This window comes from Columba livia, chromosome 4 (assembly GCF_036013475.1).
Source record: "Columba livia isolate bColLiv1 breed racing homer chromosome 4, bColLiv1.pat.W.v2, whole genome shotgun sequence".
NCBI classification, from domain to species: Eukaryota; Metazoa; Chordata; class Aves; order Columbiformes; family Columbidae; genus Columba; species Columba livia.
The window spans coordinates 27,441,837-27,456,455 of NC_088605.1; the positions used below are offsets into that span (position 1 = coordinate 27,441,837).

Here is a 14,619-nt window from a genome sequence, read left to right on the forward strand (position 1 = left end):
CAAGTAACCACAACATCAGAGACAGGGAGGGAAACTTGTGGAACACTAAGAAGGCAAGAGACTCCAGGACAGCAAGAAAAGAAGCTTTATGAGCGAGAAATGTGGAGTGAACTTTGCATTATATTATCCACATTGCTGCTGAGGGTATTGTTTGCTTTTATAGATAACTCACAACCTAAACTGCAGTAATTAAACATATTTTAAAATTAATCCTCTTGTTGTTCCTTTTGTTGGAGGAATGGCAATAATTAAAACATTGGGAAATAACTTAATAATCAGACATTCTTAATATTTTAGTAGCATATAGGTGTTTTACATCTGTCTAAGTATATCCAGTATGGCAATAGAAATAAATAGATAATTCTACATTTTAGCAACACAGAGAGGCCAGTAAATGGGATTTTTAAATTCAAGGGAAACATGACGTTGCAGTTCAGATTATGCTGAGCTAAATGTCAGTTGCCATGGAAAAGGGAGGCCCTATTGGTCCTCCATCCCCTGTTTCCAGCTCTGCTTCCTTTCCCCCTCCTGTTTGCCAGCATTAGGGTGACTGTGGCTGCAGGATGAAACTGCAACTGATATGGCTGAAAACTAATTGTTATGTTTGCACTGATTTATTTTTTTAACAGGTTAGATTTCAGCCAGGTTGGAAGAGAGCAGCACTTCAGGCAGAAGAGAACTTTGTTGTTGGGATGAAGGGGGACACCAGAACTACCACTCTGGCAGCCCACACTTAGATGAAATTGGTCCTGAAACTACAGCTTGACACATGAATATTAATCAGTGAACCACTTTAATTATTAAACCAGGAATCTTGAAAGTGTTTGTAGAAGCTTACATATAAACATGCCACAGCTGGAGGAGATTGAAAATAATGTATCACTATTTAATTTTTACACTCTGACCAGCCAGTGAAGTTCATAAGTGAGGCTGGATAAACAATATGACAATGATGTGCAGAACATCCTTTATCAGTTATTTTGCTCTTAATAATGTATAATAATAATTACTCGTGAAATTTAATCACATAAATCCATGACAAGTTTTGGTTTTCTTCCTTCCACTCGTCCCATTCTATAAATATATCGCCTGTGTATTCACTCTGTGAGACAGGAGTACAAACATGCTTAGTGGATACAGTCTGTGTCCATCTCTCTGTACTTGGCTCTATCTTCCCTGTTTTTTTCCCAGTAAAGAGTTGTAACTAGAGGGGCTTCCTTAAATGTTCTTGATTTAATTTCTCACTTCTAAACTTCAAAATTATCTTACTGGTTTCTGTAGCAGTTCTGTCCTTCCAACAGACTGCACTGAAGACCTAACAATAGCTGTGAGGGACATCCATGGTTCAACATCACCTCAGAGACTCACAATTTATATACCAAACTCTGTAATGCCTTTCACAGACAAGAACATACTGAAGTATTGAAGAGATCATTCAAAACAGCTCTGCTGCATTGCAAGATCTTCAGAGAGGAACTGCTGCTGCTGGACTCTCTAAGAATTCTTTGAAGTACTAGATGGGAAAAATCTTGTACACGTTATCCTAAAATTAAAAAAAAAAAAAGTTATTATCATAGGTTTTTTAAATATTTGTACTGTATACACCTCAACAACTGCCTGCCTGAGGTAGTGGAAGGACCAGGAGCTGGTGTCACACCCACTATTTGGTAGGACAGAGGCAGGGGAATAGTTTAGACCAGAAGAGTGACCTGTTCTATAGGGCAAGGAGCCTGTAGCTGGCTCAAACCATATACCCAGTAAAGTAACAACTCATAGCTCAACACACACTGGAGTCAGTAACTGGTGCTGTATGCTCATGAGTTCCACTGGTCACCATCTTCTGTCCACAAGTGGGCAGGCACAGACTTATTCTGGGATCTGGATGTCTTGCCTTTCCTCTCCAGCCCTGAGACACGCTTCTTTGCACAAGCTCCTTTGACAGGAGATGAAGGAGCCTTCGTCTCCCATCCTATGGGAGTGTCTGAATATGGTCCTAACTCTCCTTTCCTGCAATCCAGGGGCATAATTTCTTATCCTGTGTTCAAGAAACGTGCAAAAGTGTTTGTTTTTATCTGATTAATTGCTATCATTTTATAAGAAAAAATCTATTGTTACCATTTCTATTCTTCTACATACCTCTTTTCATGCCTAAGAGTTCTCGATGAACAGAACACCAGCTGTGCATCAGGACTGGAATTTTACTCACCATGTGCAGGTCAGTGACTGTAATGGCTGGAATGCAAAAAGACAACAGCAACAGAAAATTAGTCGTCACTTTTAGGGCAAATCCAGTAAAATTATATGCCAAATGTTCTTCTCCTTCTCTAAGTTTAATCCTAAAATTTTAATATTAATAATGAATGGTAATAGTGTGTTGGTGCTTTTCAAAATTCTTTGGGCATTATAAAAGAAAATGCCCTGTGGGTAGACTATGGTGACTCTTACCCCTATTAGTAAACAACAATTAGCAGACACTGGAATATGCTGCATAGCAAGTTGCACCAACATATTGTAATAGCAGCGGGGAAAAAGTATTCCTAAAATAATAAACACACTACTAGGTATATCTCCACTCATTCACACAAGGAATGAATGGACTGTATTTATTATATGACCCCAAGTTGAGAGCTACTATGATAGTTACTATAGATTTTATTTTTCTCACACAATACTTTAAGGTAATTAAAACAACTGTTAGTCAAATAGTTATGCTGGCAAAACTCTGGTTTTGCTGACAGAGGTTGTTTCAACCAAGGGCATAGAAAGAGAAGGCAATTTTCACAGACTAAGAAAAAGCACAGTTGGGTGATAAAGCTACGTCCATGATAAGAGTGCTCTTGCCAGTACAGCACAGCAGAGCTTTTTTACCACTAAATCCCTTCCAGGGTAAATCCAGCCAACTTGATGCCAAGGCAAATGGCCATAGGATTTACAAGTCTTTCTCAGTTTTGTCAGTCTGTGGCCAGTTTGGCAGCACATTGTGCTGGCCAGAATGCCTGGACTTCTTTGGGGTCTCTAAATAATATATAAATATATGTATAATATCTACCTCCTACTTCTGCCTTTCTCTTTTCCATGGGAAATAATAACAGAATGGACTTTGCCAAAGACATTCCTACACTCCTATTAAACAACAAATCCTGTCTATCCATGTTTGTATCCAAGATCGGGAAAGTGGTGTCAGTTAGTACACTTTATACACATAATTCTCTTTGAAGGATATTTAACACCTTTTTTTTTCTTTTCTGAGACAGACCATGTGACTACCATACTTAGCGCAGAACTAGCATAAAGAAAAAATTCCAGCTGTGCCACTATGCTATTTCCTACCCACTTCATCATCTTGCATCTGAGCTTCCCCACCTGCAGAATTAAGATAGTAATATCTGACTGTTCCTACAGGTGGTGTAAGAATCCATTAAGTTTGTGGCTTTAAACCATCATGTTTATTAACTTCAAATAGTATCTGATAAGAACCAGCAGCTCTTCTGTATTTTGGGAAAAGCAAAACCATGGCAGCAAGCCAGGTGTGTGTCCAGAATGACAGAAATTCTTTTTTCTTAGGAAACACATGGCAATATGATATCAAACACAGCAAATGCAGTTCTCACAAGGAATACAAAAAAATACACTAAAGAGGAGAAGGAGGCCAGGAAAAAATAATTTGATAGTGACATCTTCTCACAAAGCTAACCAAATAGTCATGTATTAATTTGAAAAGTAGATTTTGGGAAGCAGTTGTAAGAGTCCTGGACAACTTCTTTACAGTTACCAACTTTTCGAACCTTGCTAACTGTCACACAGTTTTATACCCTCCAGGACCCAAGACCTCCAATGACTCCTGGGACAAATTCTGCTTTGAATCATATTACTGCAATTCCCCTTTTTCTTCAGCAAAAGAGTGTCTCAAATTAATAAAGAAACAAAAAGAAGAGAGGCACACTGCATACTTCTTTGCAATGGCAAACAATTTTCTTATGGCTTAGTCCCTGCTGAGTAAGGGAGTCATGCCAATTAAACCATTGTATCTCAGCTTGCCCATACATAATCTCCTTTTCTGGGTATTAAAAAAGTTGTAGTTTACCTAAAAGCATTAGCAGCCAGCTGAAAAAGTCTAAAAACCCTCTGGCTCATGCACAAGTGCAAGACTTTTATAAGGTAGGAAAATGCACGTATTAATAATAGGGTTTGCATAGTGAAATAATGAATCTCATTGTGCAGATGACAATAGCTTTGATTAGTATTTTGCTCACACCAGATTTGCAATGGTTTACTGTTATTGCATCAGTAGAAATATTCTTAATTTTCAGTGAAGTAGTTTAGATGACATTTGCTTTTATTTAGGGTTACTCTGGAGCAAATTCCAGAGAAGAGCTCTCCATATAATTTCTCTTTGCACTGTGAAGACATGGTCTACTCATTCTTCTACAAGCCACTGTGAGGAATATAGTAAGGCATTTTCCTTTCACAGTTTGTAGAATATTTCAGGAGAAATCCTAAGCGACTTAAAATAGAAAATTTACAATTGTGTTATTTAATTTTCCTAGTTTTCCTCTACCTAGAAGAAGAAAATAAGGAAAAAATACAATTTGTTCATTCAAAGACAGGATTTTTTTAATATATGGTAATTACAATCCATTATATGATATAAAATACTAGCAAAGACTAGTTGTTCAAATATTGTCACGTATAGAATTAGTTAAAAGTAAAACTTATGCTTGCTTCTAAGTTCAGACTTGACCTACAGATATTACTGAAAGTATAAATCTCTGTTATCTCTACCATGGCCATGGCTCTTCATTAATTAATCATGGAACTGTGTTGGACTGGGCTACCCAAGTGGATCAGAAACACACATATGGTAACATTTCTTCCAAGTTAGCTAAAACCATGCTTGTTCTTGTCTTAGTTTTGATCTATACTTCGTCTTTATCTTGGTCTACAATTTTATCTTCATCTTGGTTTGCACTGGCTCTAGAAGCTAAGATGATAAAAAGTCTGATGGGAAAAAGTTTCACCTTCGAAAGTGTTTATGTACATGTGAAGCACAAAAACAAATTTTTATCAGTGTGGTGGCTTGTGGACACTTTCGATCTGATATTAGGTTTCCTAAAATTAGACTAACCATCATATGAAAAAAACAGCCTTGGATTTTCCCTCGTGGAAAAAATCAGTCCAAGTGGCATCTTCCTATCCATCTGCTGGATTATTTTTATTTGTTCAGTAAATGGATATCGTAGTTGTGACATAAATAACTATGTTAAAATAGAGAAAAATTTTGTTCAGCAGAAATTATGTTAGAAAAACTGTTTAAAAAAAAAAAAAGTGAATGGAAAAAAATGCTTGAGAAAAATTATAGCCGAGACAATAACTTCCTACAAGCAAAGAAAGAAAAACGCAACATTTACTACATAGTTAATTTGATATCACTGACTCAGCCCATTTTATTAGCTGATAGAGTGGTTTGATAAAAAGAAGATGCAGAATTAAAGTTATTTCGTGGACCAGATAAAATCAACCAGTCAACTTGCTTATATATACAATGAAGAGGAAGTCACCTAAGTGCCTATCAGAAGTGCATATCAAAAGTTTTCTGATGCACAGGAAAACTACAGCAGTGTAAACAAGCTAATAACAGGTTTACAGCTGTAGATGGGATAAGGCTGAAGATTAGCCACAGGAAATTGCCACACCACAGTGAACCGAAAAAGAAGGGATAAAGCAATTTATCCAAGTGCATCAAAGATGTCTTTGTGAAATTCCACTTAGCTAGTACTACTTTCCAACCATACACACTTTCCCATCAGCTCAGAAGTAGCAGCATTAGATGGTACGTTCCCTTTCTTTAGAATTATAGTTTTGTGTCTTATTCAATGGGCCTGTGTTAGTTCAGCAGGATAGTGAACCTGTGTTGTTAAAGCTGGAGTCTCACTGTAGATGACCAATTTAGTTTCCCTCCTGTAGAAAACACTAATGCCAAGATAAGCAGCAGCAGGTAAATTCCTGCTGCATAAGGAGCTGCAGTAGGGTGATGATATCTCATTTAAGATGATTTTCTGCTTGTCCTGGTAATTCAGAGCTTGTTAAAAGTGAAAGACTACTTCAGATTCCTTGTGAAATTCCAGTTGATAGTAGCTTTCTGCACAATGGGCAACAGAAGGAAAATTCCTAAAACAAAAGTCCGGTCATCTTAGTGACTTTCAGGATGGAAGGACTGAGTAAAATCAGTCAATAATATTAACTGCTATTGACTGCTAATAACTGTCCTCCAGCACTGGGGTATAATGCAAGCTTCCTGATTCCTGGCATTCTGCAACTGGCTAAACGTAAGAGTATAAACCACAGGCAAAGTGTGAGGATCAAATGAGTGAATACTACAGTCGGCAACTTCCTTAAAACTTGTCTACCCAAGATATATCATAGCAATTTATCCAACATTAACTGAGGTCTGAATGGATTTGTTAAACTGTGTTACACCTTTGGCTGGACACTTTTATTATGGATTTAGTTAGCCTTTCTTCGGTTTGATATAATTCATTCTTATCTAGTTTACTTTAGCGAAACAAAGGTGGATGGATAAACACCAGGAATAAAAAGAACTACTTAAACCATTAAAACAGTGGTCACTGCTAGTATAAGAGCGAATGGGTGTGAGACTGAGTTTAGAAGCTAGAAGAAAATTCATAACCCTCACAGCAACCATGCTCTTGAACAGTTTTCTAATACAGTAATATGAGCAAAATACCTGATTACTTTTAAGATAAAGCTCAGTCAGTTTACGAACCAGATTACATGGCATGCTTGCAGCAACAAGTGAATAGATTCAATGATCCAGAAGGTGCCTTTCAGGGAAGTTCCCATGATAATATTTGCATACCTACTCTACCTCTCTCCAGATTTGCAAAACATGCATAATATACCCAGAATATATTTTGCACTGTAAAAATGTTAAAAGAAAAAAGTTATTTCAAACTGAGCATGTAGTCTTAGAATCACTAGAAAACACTTTCACATTGTGGTGTTATCCCTTGTTTCAATTTTTAATTCCCAACATGGAAGCAGTAATACCTTCTGGTCTCACAGGGAGCTGTGAAGGAAAATTCATGAATATTCATAAAATACTCACTCTGGTGATAAACGCAATCACCTCACAAGGAAATCAATAAACGCATACAGATTTAGATGGTCCACGGTAAATAAAGGTTGTAGGAACACACAGACTAGAACAGATAAACAGCTGTCTCATTCACTGTGCATCCAACATTCTGGAAACTGAGTGATGCTGGGGTCCTGTTAGGAAATATATCTGAGGATTTTGTAGTGAGCGACTACCTTAATGCATATGCACAACAGACAGCTTTAATTTGCACTGGCAAAATATTGGTGTTTCACATATAACATTGTTTAGGACTCTAAATACATTATTTAGCCAATGATCTTGTAGGCAATAATTCAATGTAATTTAAAATTTCATTTTTTTTTGTGAAATCTCTGCTACAGTTAAATTATTTGAGTTTACTGCAGAGCTAAGGAGGAAAAAGGTGATTAAATTACTGGTGATAATCAAGTCCCTTTCTGGCTACAAATTATTATTAATATGCTATTCCATCTTCAAAGATATTTAAAGCAGTGTGTATATCATAGTATGTCACTATATATGCTGTAAATATATACCAGATCTCTCAGGTACATCCACTGACCTGATATGAATGAACTTGCTAAGCTGGTTCAGGAGCATCCACACTGCAGTAACGATAACCATCTATGTCTACAAACCCAGATCCCCACTGGCACTGCTATTTATGTGGATTTGGCACTGGAATGTCTTGGGGGTCATACCCAGGTTCTTAGCATTTCATTAACTTGATGTGCTCTGGGAAATGTTTGGCTCCATGCTATGACAAATTTCCCTCTTCCTTCAAAAATCCATGGGAAAATTTTCAACCTGCCAACACATTTAGTTGACAGTTCCCATGATGTGAGTTCCTCTCTTTCATGTGTCTCAACCAATGCAAATACGAGCACAGCTGGATGAGCTGTTCATGCTTGTACTTAGAGATATTGCAAACATGAACAGATAGAGGGTTTAAGGAACACAGAAGACCAGAGTTCCTCAGCTGTGCTGGAGTGGTGAATGGCTCTCATGTGTCCATAGTTTTTCCTTTTCGTGTGGTGGTTCAGGAGTTAATATTAAAGACATTTGCAGATCTCTCTAGGAAAAAAAAAGGGATATATCTGTGTGGATGACATACAGTGTTCTTATCTCCACACAGAAAAGTTATCAGTGAGATTTCTGAATCAAATTGTTATCTCTGGTGACTGTCTTCTTCTAGTTACTCTTCCATAGAATACTTGGGAGAAGACAGTTTGATTACACTTCAGATGTGCTGGATGGTTACTTTGCATGCTTGGGATCAAGACCTTTTGTACTATTGGACAGTACTACAGAACGATAAAAGTTAAAACAAGTATATGTAATGGCCAGGTCAGGTGCCAGTAAACCCTCCCACCGACCCAATCAGACCAACCTCTCTGAACAGCTCATATACCCTGATTCAACACAGCTAATTAAACTGCACAGAGGGCTGCACTGAGGCAGCAATGCTCCTGCTGGCAGCCAAGCCAGCTCGTTTACAGTTTGGTCAGGTATTTTTGCAGTGCACTGATGTGCAGGTCAAAGGGAGGCAACGTTATTGCTGGGCAAACAAAGGAAACAAAATATGCCTTTTGTAGTCACAAGCTTACAGAATGGACTGACATGCATGAAAAAAATATGAATGGGAAATGTGGAATTCTGCATATTAATTATTTATAGCTCAAATGTAATTACAGAAGAGATGGCTATTTTGTTAAAAGCTTTATGATGTTCTGTTCTTCCTCAAAACACCTATGCTAACCTGAAAGTTCCAGTAAGTCCATATGTCAGCCAACTAAACAACAGTAAAGTAACTGTCTTCTGGCAGACCTTTTACCACCTTGTCTCTTGCAGCAGCTTGCTCTGCCCTCCTCAGAGCTGCATCCTCTTCCCTACAGCACCTGAACCAGCTAAGGTGGTGGATCCTGCCAAGGAAACAGATGAACATCGTATCTTTTCCTGACCAGAGGAATAAACCTGCATAACTTTAAGGTGGCAGTTATGGACTTCCTTCACATAGATGTAATTTTATTTCATGAGACACACTAATAAGTTTTGAAATTCCTGCTGGCCATATGGGCACTTCAAAGAACAGAACTATTTTCAGTGTGTGGTGGGAATTAATTGTTGATACTGAAGAAGTACTAGTAATTCAGTACACTTCAGCAGGAGAGACCGAGGGGTCTGCAAATAACGTTTTCTGGGTTGTTGTTTTGTTTTGTTTTTTCGTTTGTTGGTTTGGTTTGTTTTTTTGAGGGGTTTTTGTTTTGTTGGTTTTGGTGGTTTTTTTTTCTTCCTGTTTCAGCAGAAGATGGTCTTGGAGTAGGAATCCTCTCATTTTCGTGTAAAGGACCATGTGATTTCCTTGCAAGGGGCAGCCTTCAGGAGTGCTCTGGAAAGCACCAAGAGCAAAAAGGACAGTGTGGAGCTTTAAAAGGGCTATTGATGAAACAATGCACTGAGGTTCTTGATGGCAGTGAGCTGTTAATGATAATTTGGGCAGTTTCTCAGTAGCCAGAGGCTTACTTCCTAGAAAACAAGAGGAGTGTTTGCTAACCTTGATTAGCCCAGTGGCTAGAAATTTGATTTAGACAGGCGGAGCTGCCTTCAGTGCCAAACTGTCCTGGCAAAAGATCAAGACAATCAATTTCCCTGACAAGCTGTCAGGAGCGTCAGGTTCTGTCACAGCCGCGCTTCTGCCACGGCCTCCCTCTGCTGAGGCCTCAAGTGAAAAAAAAGAAAGCAAGCCTTTAAATTATAACTAACCTTTGGATGGGCAAGTGGTGCGGTCAATGTAGATTGTTCGTTTTTCACAGCTCTGTTCATTTTTCACTTTGAAAACTTATCTCCTGAGCATGGCTGGAGAAACACGGGTGCACAACTGGAGACGCCTGGCACGGCAGCCCCTTGCGTGCACAGTCATCGTGCTGGCCTGGGGAAAGGGCTTGTTTGGCCGTACCCCACCTCGCCTCCCGAAGCAACAACCAAAAGCCTGACCCCACGGCAATAGGCAAAGCCCCCTCACCCGGGGCCGTGGGGTGTGCGGCAGAGCTGCTTTCGGAAGGGCCCCCGCCGCAGCCGGGCCCGTGGGGTCCCGCCTCAGTCACTCCCCGGGAGAGACAGAGCAGAGCGGGACAGAGGCGAGAAGGGCGGCGAAAGGCCAGTAAGGGCAGGGTGAGGTGCGAGAGCAGCCAAGGGCGCTGTGGAAGGGAGGCGGAGGTGGCAGCGGGGCGCGGCACAGCCGCGGGGGGCTGGACAGCACCGGCGGGGCGGGGCGGAGCGGGGCGGGCGCCGGGACGGAGCGAGCGCGGCGGGGGAATCGCGGCCATGACGCTGGGATGTGCGCGGTACCGCCGGTAAGCCGGCCGGGCCGGGAGGAGTGGCAAGCAAGGCAGGCAGCCTGCGGGGGCGGGTGCGAGGGCATCGGTGCGGGGCGACAATGGTGCGGGGCTCCCGGGCCGAGACCTGACGGGAGGGAAACGTGGAAGCAGCGGCCGTGCGAAGAACACGCAACTGTTTCTCGAGGAGGCTGTGGCGGAGCCACTCGCGTCGCCGTACGGCCATGGGGACAAGCGGGGTTGCTTGCGGCTGCCACCCCAGTGCGAGAGTCGCAGCTGTCGGTCTTCGGGCTTGGCAGCGGCCCCGGCTCCGCGGGCAGCCCGGTGCCCCCCGCCGCCTGGATGGGAGGGAGGCGAGGCTGCCCCTGCCGGGGGAGCCGCTCTCCGGGCCCGGCGCAGCCGCCTCAGCCCTGCCGGCGGCCCGGGCGCTTTGCCCGGGCAGGTGCCGCCCCTCAGCCTGAGGGGAGTGTGGAGCGGTGCGCTCTCGGCCTGAAGGGGCAAGGTCGGCACAACCGAGCTGTCCGTTTTCACCTCCCCGTCGGATTCGGATGTGGAGGGACGTTCGCCCTTCGTGACCCTGAGTGACATTTTGAAGGCGAGAGGGGTCTGGTCCGGGCAAATGCTGAGGCGGCCGAACCGGCCCCCTGCAAAACCCGGCGGCTGAAGCTCAGTGGTACCGCGGCCGTCGCGGGCAGGTGAAGGGGGTGGTTTGTGCTGTTAATGCTTTTACATGTTCCCTGGGCCTTGCCTACGTTAATCTCATCGACTGAGCAGCTCTGGAAGCAGACCAGAAAGAAAAAGTAGTTAAGACTTTGGCTCCAGAAACAAAAGCCTTTGTTTTAATAGTTTATGTCAGTGATTGGGGGAAACCCAGGGTGTAAGCTTTTAAGTACTTTACAGATTTAAGGCAAGGAAGTAGACTGAGGTTCATATAAGTCACAGGAAAACTGCTGAAGGTTCAGGAAAGTATGGAGGGGTGCATTGTGCACATAGTCAGTTACAAGGTTAGGCCACAATAGTAATTACTGGGCTTAGTAATGAAAAAAAGTTAACAAGGATGGGAAAGAAAAATAAAAGTTCCTGAAAAGAAATTTCTTTAGCAGCTGTACTTCTGACAGAACAGTAAAATGTACTTGAAATATAAAAACGTCTGTTATTTTTATACTAAAATAATATGTATGGGGTATTCACATCTCCCCAGTGACCACAGTGTTGGCAAACTGCTTATTTAAAAACATTTATCTTCATATCATCACCATGAGGTAACAGTAGTGTCATTACCCCGGTTGCAGAAGAGAGGCACTAAATGGTTTCCCCAAGATCGGAGTGGAATTTAATTCTCTTCACTCCTTTGTGTGCCCCAAAAGCTGGTCAGAAGCCATAATTTTAGGCTGAATAGTTAGCCTGTGGGCAGTACTATCTACAGGAGCAAAAGCTAGGACTGACAGACAAGGATCACATTCTTTTGTTAATTGCCACTGCTGACGGTGATCTGGATTTTAAAGGCAAGTAGCCACAGCTGATATTTCCAATGAAAACTAGACCAAAATCAGGACTGAGTGCCCTTCCTAAGTACACAAAGACACTCACTGTGATCTGACATTCCTGTCCTACCTCCCTGTGCCAACATGAGCACTTTCACAGCTGTAGGCTGGATCAGGAAATCCAATTAGGTTATTGTCTTTGAGTTAGTAAAAGGTCTTGCAGATAAGTGAGTTATACCAGGTTCAGTAGATGTCAGATTGTGAAGGAATGGATGAAGCCAGGAGCAGGAGGTGGGAGAAGCAAGAGTAAAGTTTTTCAGTATTAGCTTCTAAATCAGTTGAGCTACTCATGACTGCTAAAGATAGTGCCTTAAACAGTTTTGAGGTTACTAGGGTCAGAATTTCATCATTCTTAACCTCTGCATTTTTTCTAGGCTCCTATACCTTTAGGCTTAATTTTTAATAATAAAACTTTTAAAGATACACATTTGTAGTTGAGCTCTGCATTTGAGCTCTCTTGCAGGCCTGAAATGTCCTCTCAAGAGGCAAGTTTTGTAGTGTTGCAGAAACTTTCTAGTGGTTAAAGTGGATTCACAGGTTATTCCTGTCAAAACATCCCCAAGCAGTAGACAGGTTTTATTGCTCCATGGTGAATATCTGATTGTATTCCTGAGGTTATAGAAGAGTCAGTTTTGTCAAAAATTCACTGTTGAAAAAAAAAAAAAAATCAGTGTTGGAAAATGATGTTCAGTGCTGTCTTAAATTCTCTTGAGCGGTGTTGTGGCTCATGACTGCCTGTATCACACCTAATTGTGGTTTCTGTAGTGACGCTTAAAAGCCCTGTCTTGTCCATATAAAGTCAGAAACCACCAATATATACTTATAAGCCGTTAAAGATGGATGTAAATACTGGCATACCTTCTGTTGTTACATTAGTGAGATAAAAATACGTTCATGTGTTCCAGGTACAGGGACAATGCACAATTCCTGTTTTGGATAGCTAATAATTAAAATCAGTGTCATGAAATATTAAGTGAAGTCTTCAAGATCTGAGTACAATAAACAGTACTGGAAGAGAGGTAAAAAGATAATGGACATGAAGATGCGTAAGAAAGGCAAGGGCAGAAGCAGCAATATTAAGATATGTACATGTACCATAAAGGATTTCATGAGACTGAAAGGAAAACTAGACACCTGTATAGTTTGAGTCTGACCCTCACAACTGCCTCTCTGAAGGGATCTCCCACAGAAAATTTTAAACAGCCAAGGAAAAAATGTGATGCACAGCTTATGTTCTAAACCAGCACTGTTTGCAGCTGGACTGCATGTGAGGAAGATGCTTTACTGTTAGAAAGTAAGAGCTATGTTTGTGGACAGCAGTTGTTGCTGACCCTACAACACAAATACACTGGATCAGCACAACAGCATCGACAATTAAGGTAACATTAAAAGCTGTAACATTACTATCCCTTTGAAATATGCAGGTATCTCACATAGTTTTCAGCTCCTTAAAAATCAGAAGGCTGTATGTGATTTATTTGTTTAAGATACACTTTCAGTAAGTATTATTGCAGTGTGCTTAGGGTAGCGTTAGTCTGTTTGGCTGAAACCCAGTGAAGTTGCACTGCCACAGGCCTTGACATGAGCCGTCTGTGTGTGCACAGTACTTGAAGACTTTCATGGAAATCTGTACTTCTGGTGGCTTAGCTGCTCTTGGTTATCTAGATGTTAAGTAGCTCAGCTTATGCCCACATGGGTCACATTCACATTTCTGGCTTCCAGTGTTGGCAGAGAAGTCTGCTTAAAACCAGGTGGTCTTTAAGATTATATCAAATCTAGTATGGTCACTTAAAGTGAGCTGTGGAGGATTTTTTTAATTTGATCTCGTGCTGTTTTTGTAGACCTATGTATAACCTCCTTTCCCTGATCCTTTGAAGAACCCTAGAGCATTAAACCTGAAAGCCTCTCTGGATGCCTTGAGAGTTTCTGGAAGTCTTGAAAAGCTGATAAAGTAGGTATCTTAGAAAACCAGAAGAATAGGACTATTCAGAGACCTAACCTAGGATTTTGGGAACTCAAGTACAGTTTCTTGTTGTAACAGTTACTTTTACTATAAATTTCAATGAGTACCCTAGCCCTTGTCTACACAACAGCATTTTGGCCCTTCAAAGAAATCAGCATAGTTAAAAACCAGCAATACTGCCAATAGGGATCCATTTCCTTTAAAACTATTTACTGTAACTTAGGAAGCCTACAATGACTACAAAAAAATAGTGTCCTTTTGCATCATATCAACACCAGTATAATTTTTTAACGTGGCCCACACCTTAAGTATAACTGTGAAATGAATGTGAATTTCTTGCATATCAAAGCATCTGCAGTGATTAAATGCTGCATGGCCAGAAGCTACGCTTGCGAGAAAAAACAGTCATAAAAGAGCAAGACTTAATGTGGAAGGTTTTGTTTTATAGTTGTGAGAAACCGATGTGGCACATGAGAACAGGGCATCAATCAGAACTTTTCTGATGAATGGAGAAAAGGATGGAAAATGTTTGCATAAATCATAGCTCTGTAGAGTCTTCAGATTTATTTTGAAGCTGGTTACCTGGTAACCAGAAATCCATGATTCATCTGGGTTTCAAACCTAAAGTTTGGTATTGTG

General features: G+C 41.0%; 1 protein-coding gene and 1 long non-coding RNA gene across 8 annotated transcripts in view; one reads left to right on the top strand and one right to left on the bottom strand.

The window, feature by feature from the left end:
* Window positions 1-67: 67 nt before the first annotated feature.
* Window positions 68-10,375, bottom strand: LOC110357882 (uncharacterized). Of its 2 annotated transcripts, XR_002411844.2 has the most exons (4): window positions 9,902-10,337; window positions 7,127-7,290; window positions 2,137-2,232; window positions 68-1,543 (listed from the first exon to the last, which is right to left on the bottom strand). It is a non-coding gene; the product is annotated as an uncharacterized LOC110357882 (long non-coding RNA). The 2 variants fall into 2 exon arrangements; XR_010472199.1 differs by lacking the exon at window positions 7,127-7,290 and having other exon boundaries at window positions 777-1,543; window positions 9,902-10,375.
* Window positions 10,376-10,403: 28 nt separating this feature from the next.
* ATP10D (ATPase phospholipid transporting 10D (putative)) overlaps window positions 10,404-14,619 on the top strand; it is a 48,588-nt gene continuing 44,372 nt past the window's right edge. For 2 of the 6 annotated variants that reach the window (XM_065060819.1, XM_065060824.1), the window contains exon 1: window positions 10,404-10,491. The gene's annotated coding sequence lies outside the window, so the exon portion shown is untranslated. Of the gene's footprint in view, window positions 10,492-13,858; window positions 13,969-14,619 lie in introns of those variants that run through there. The other 4 variants (XM_065060823.1, XM_065060820.1, XM_065060821.1 and 1 more) reach the window with 4 other exon arrangements.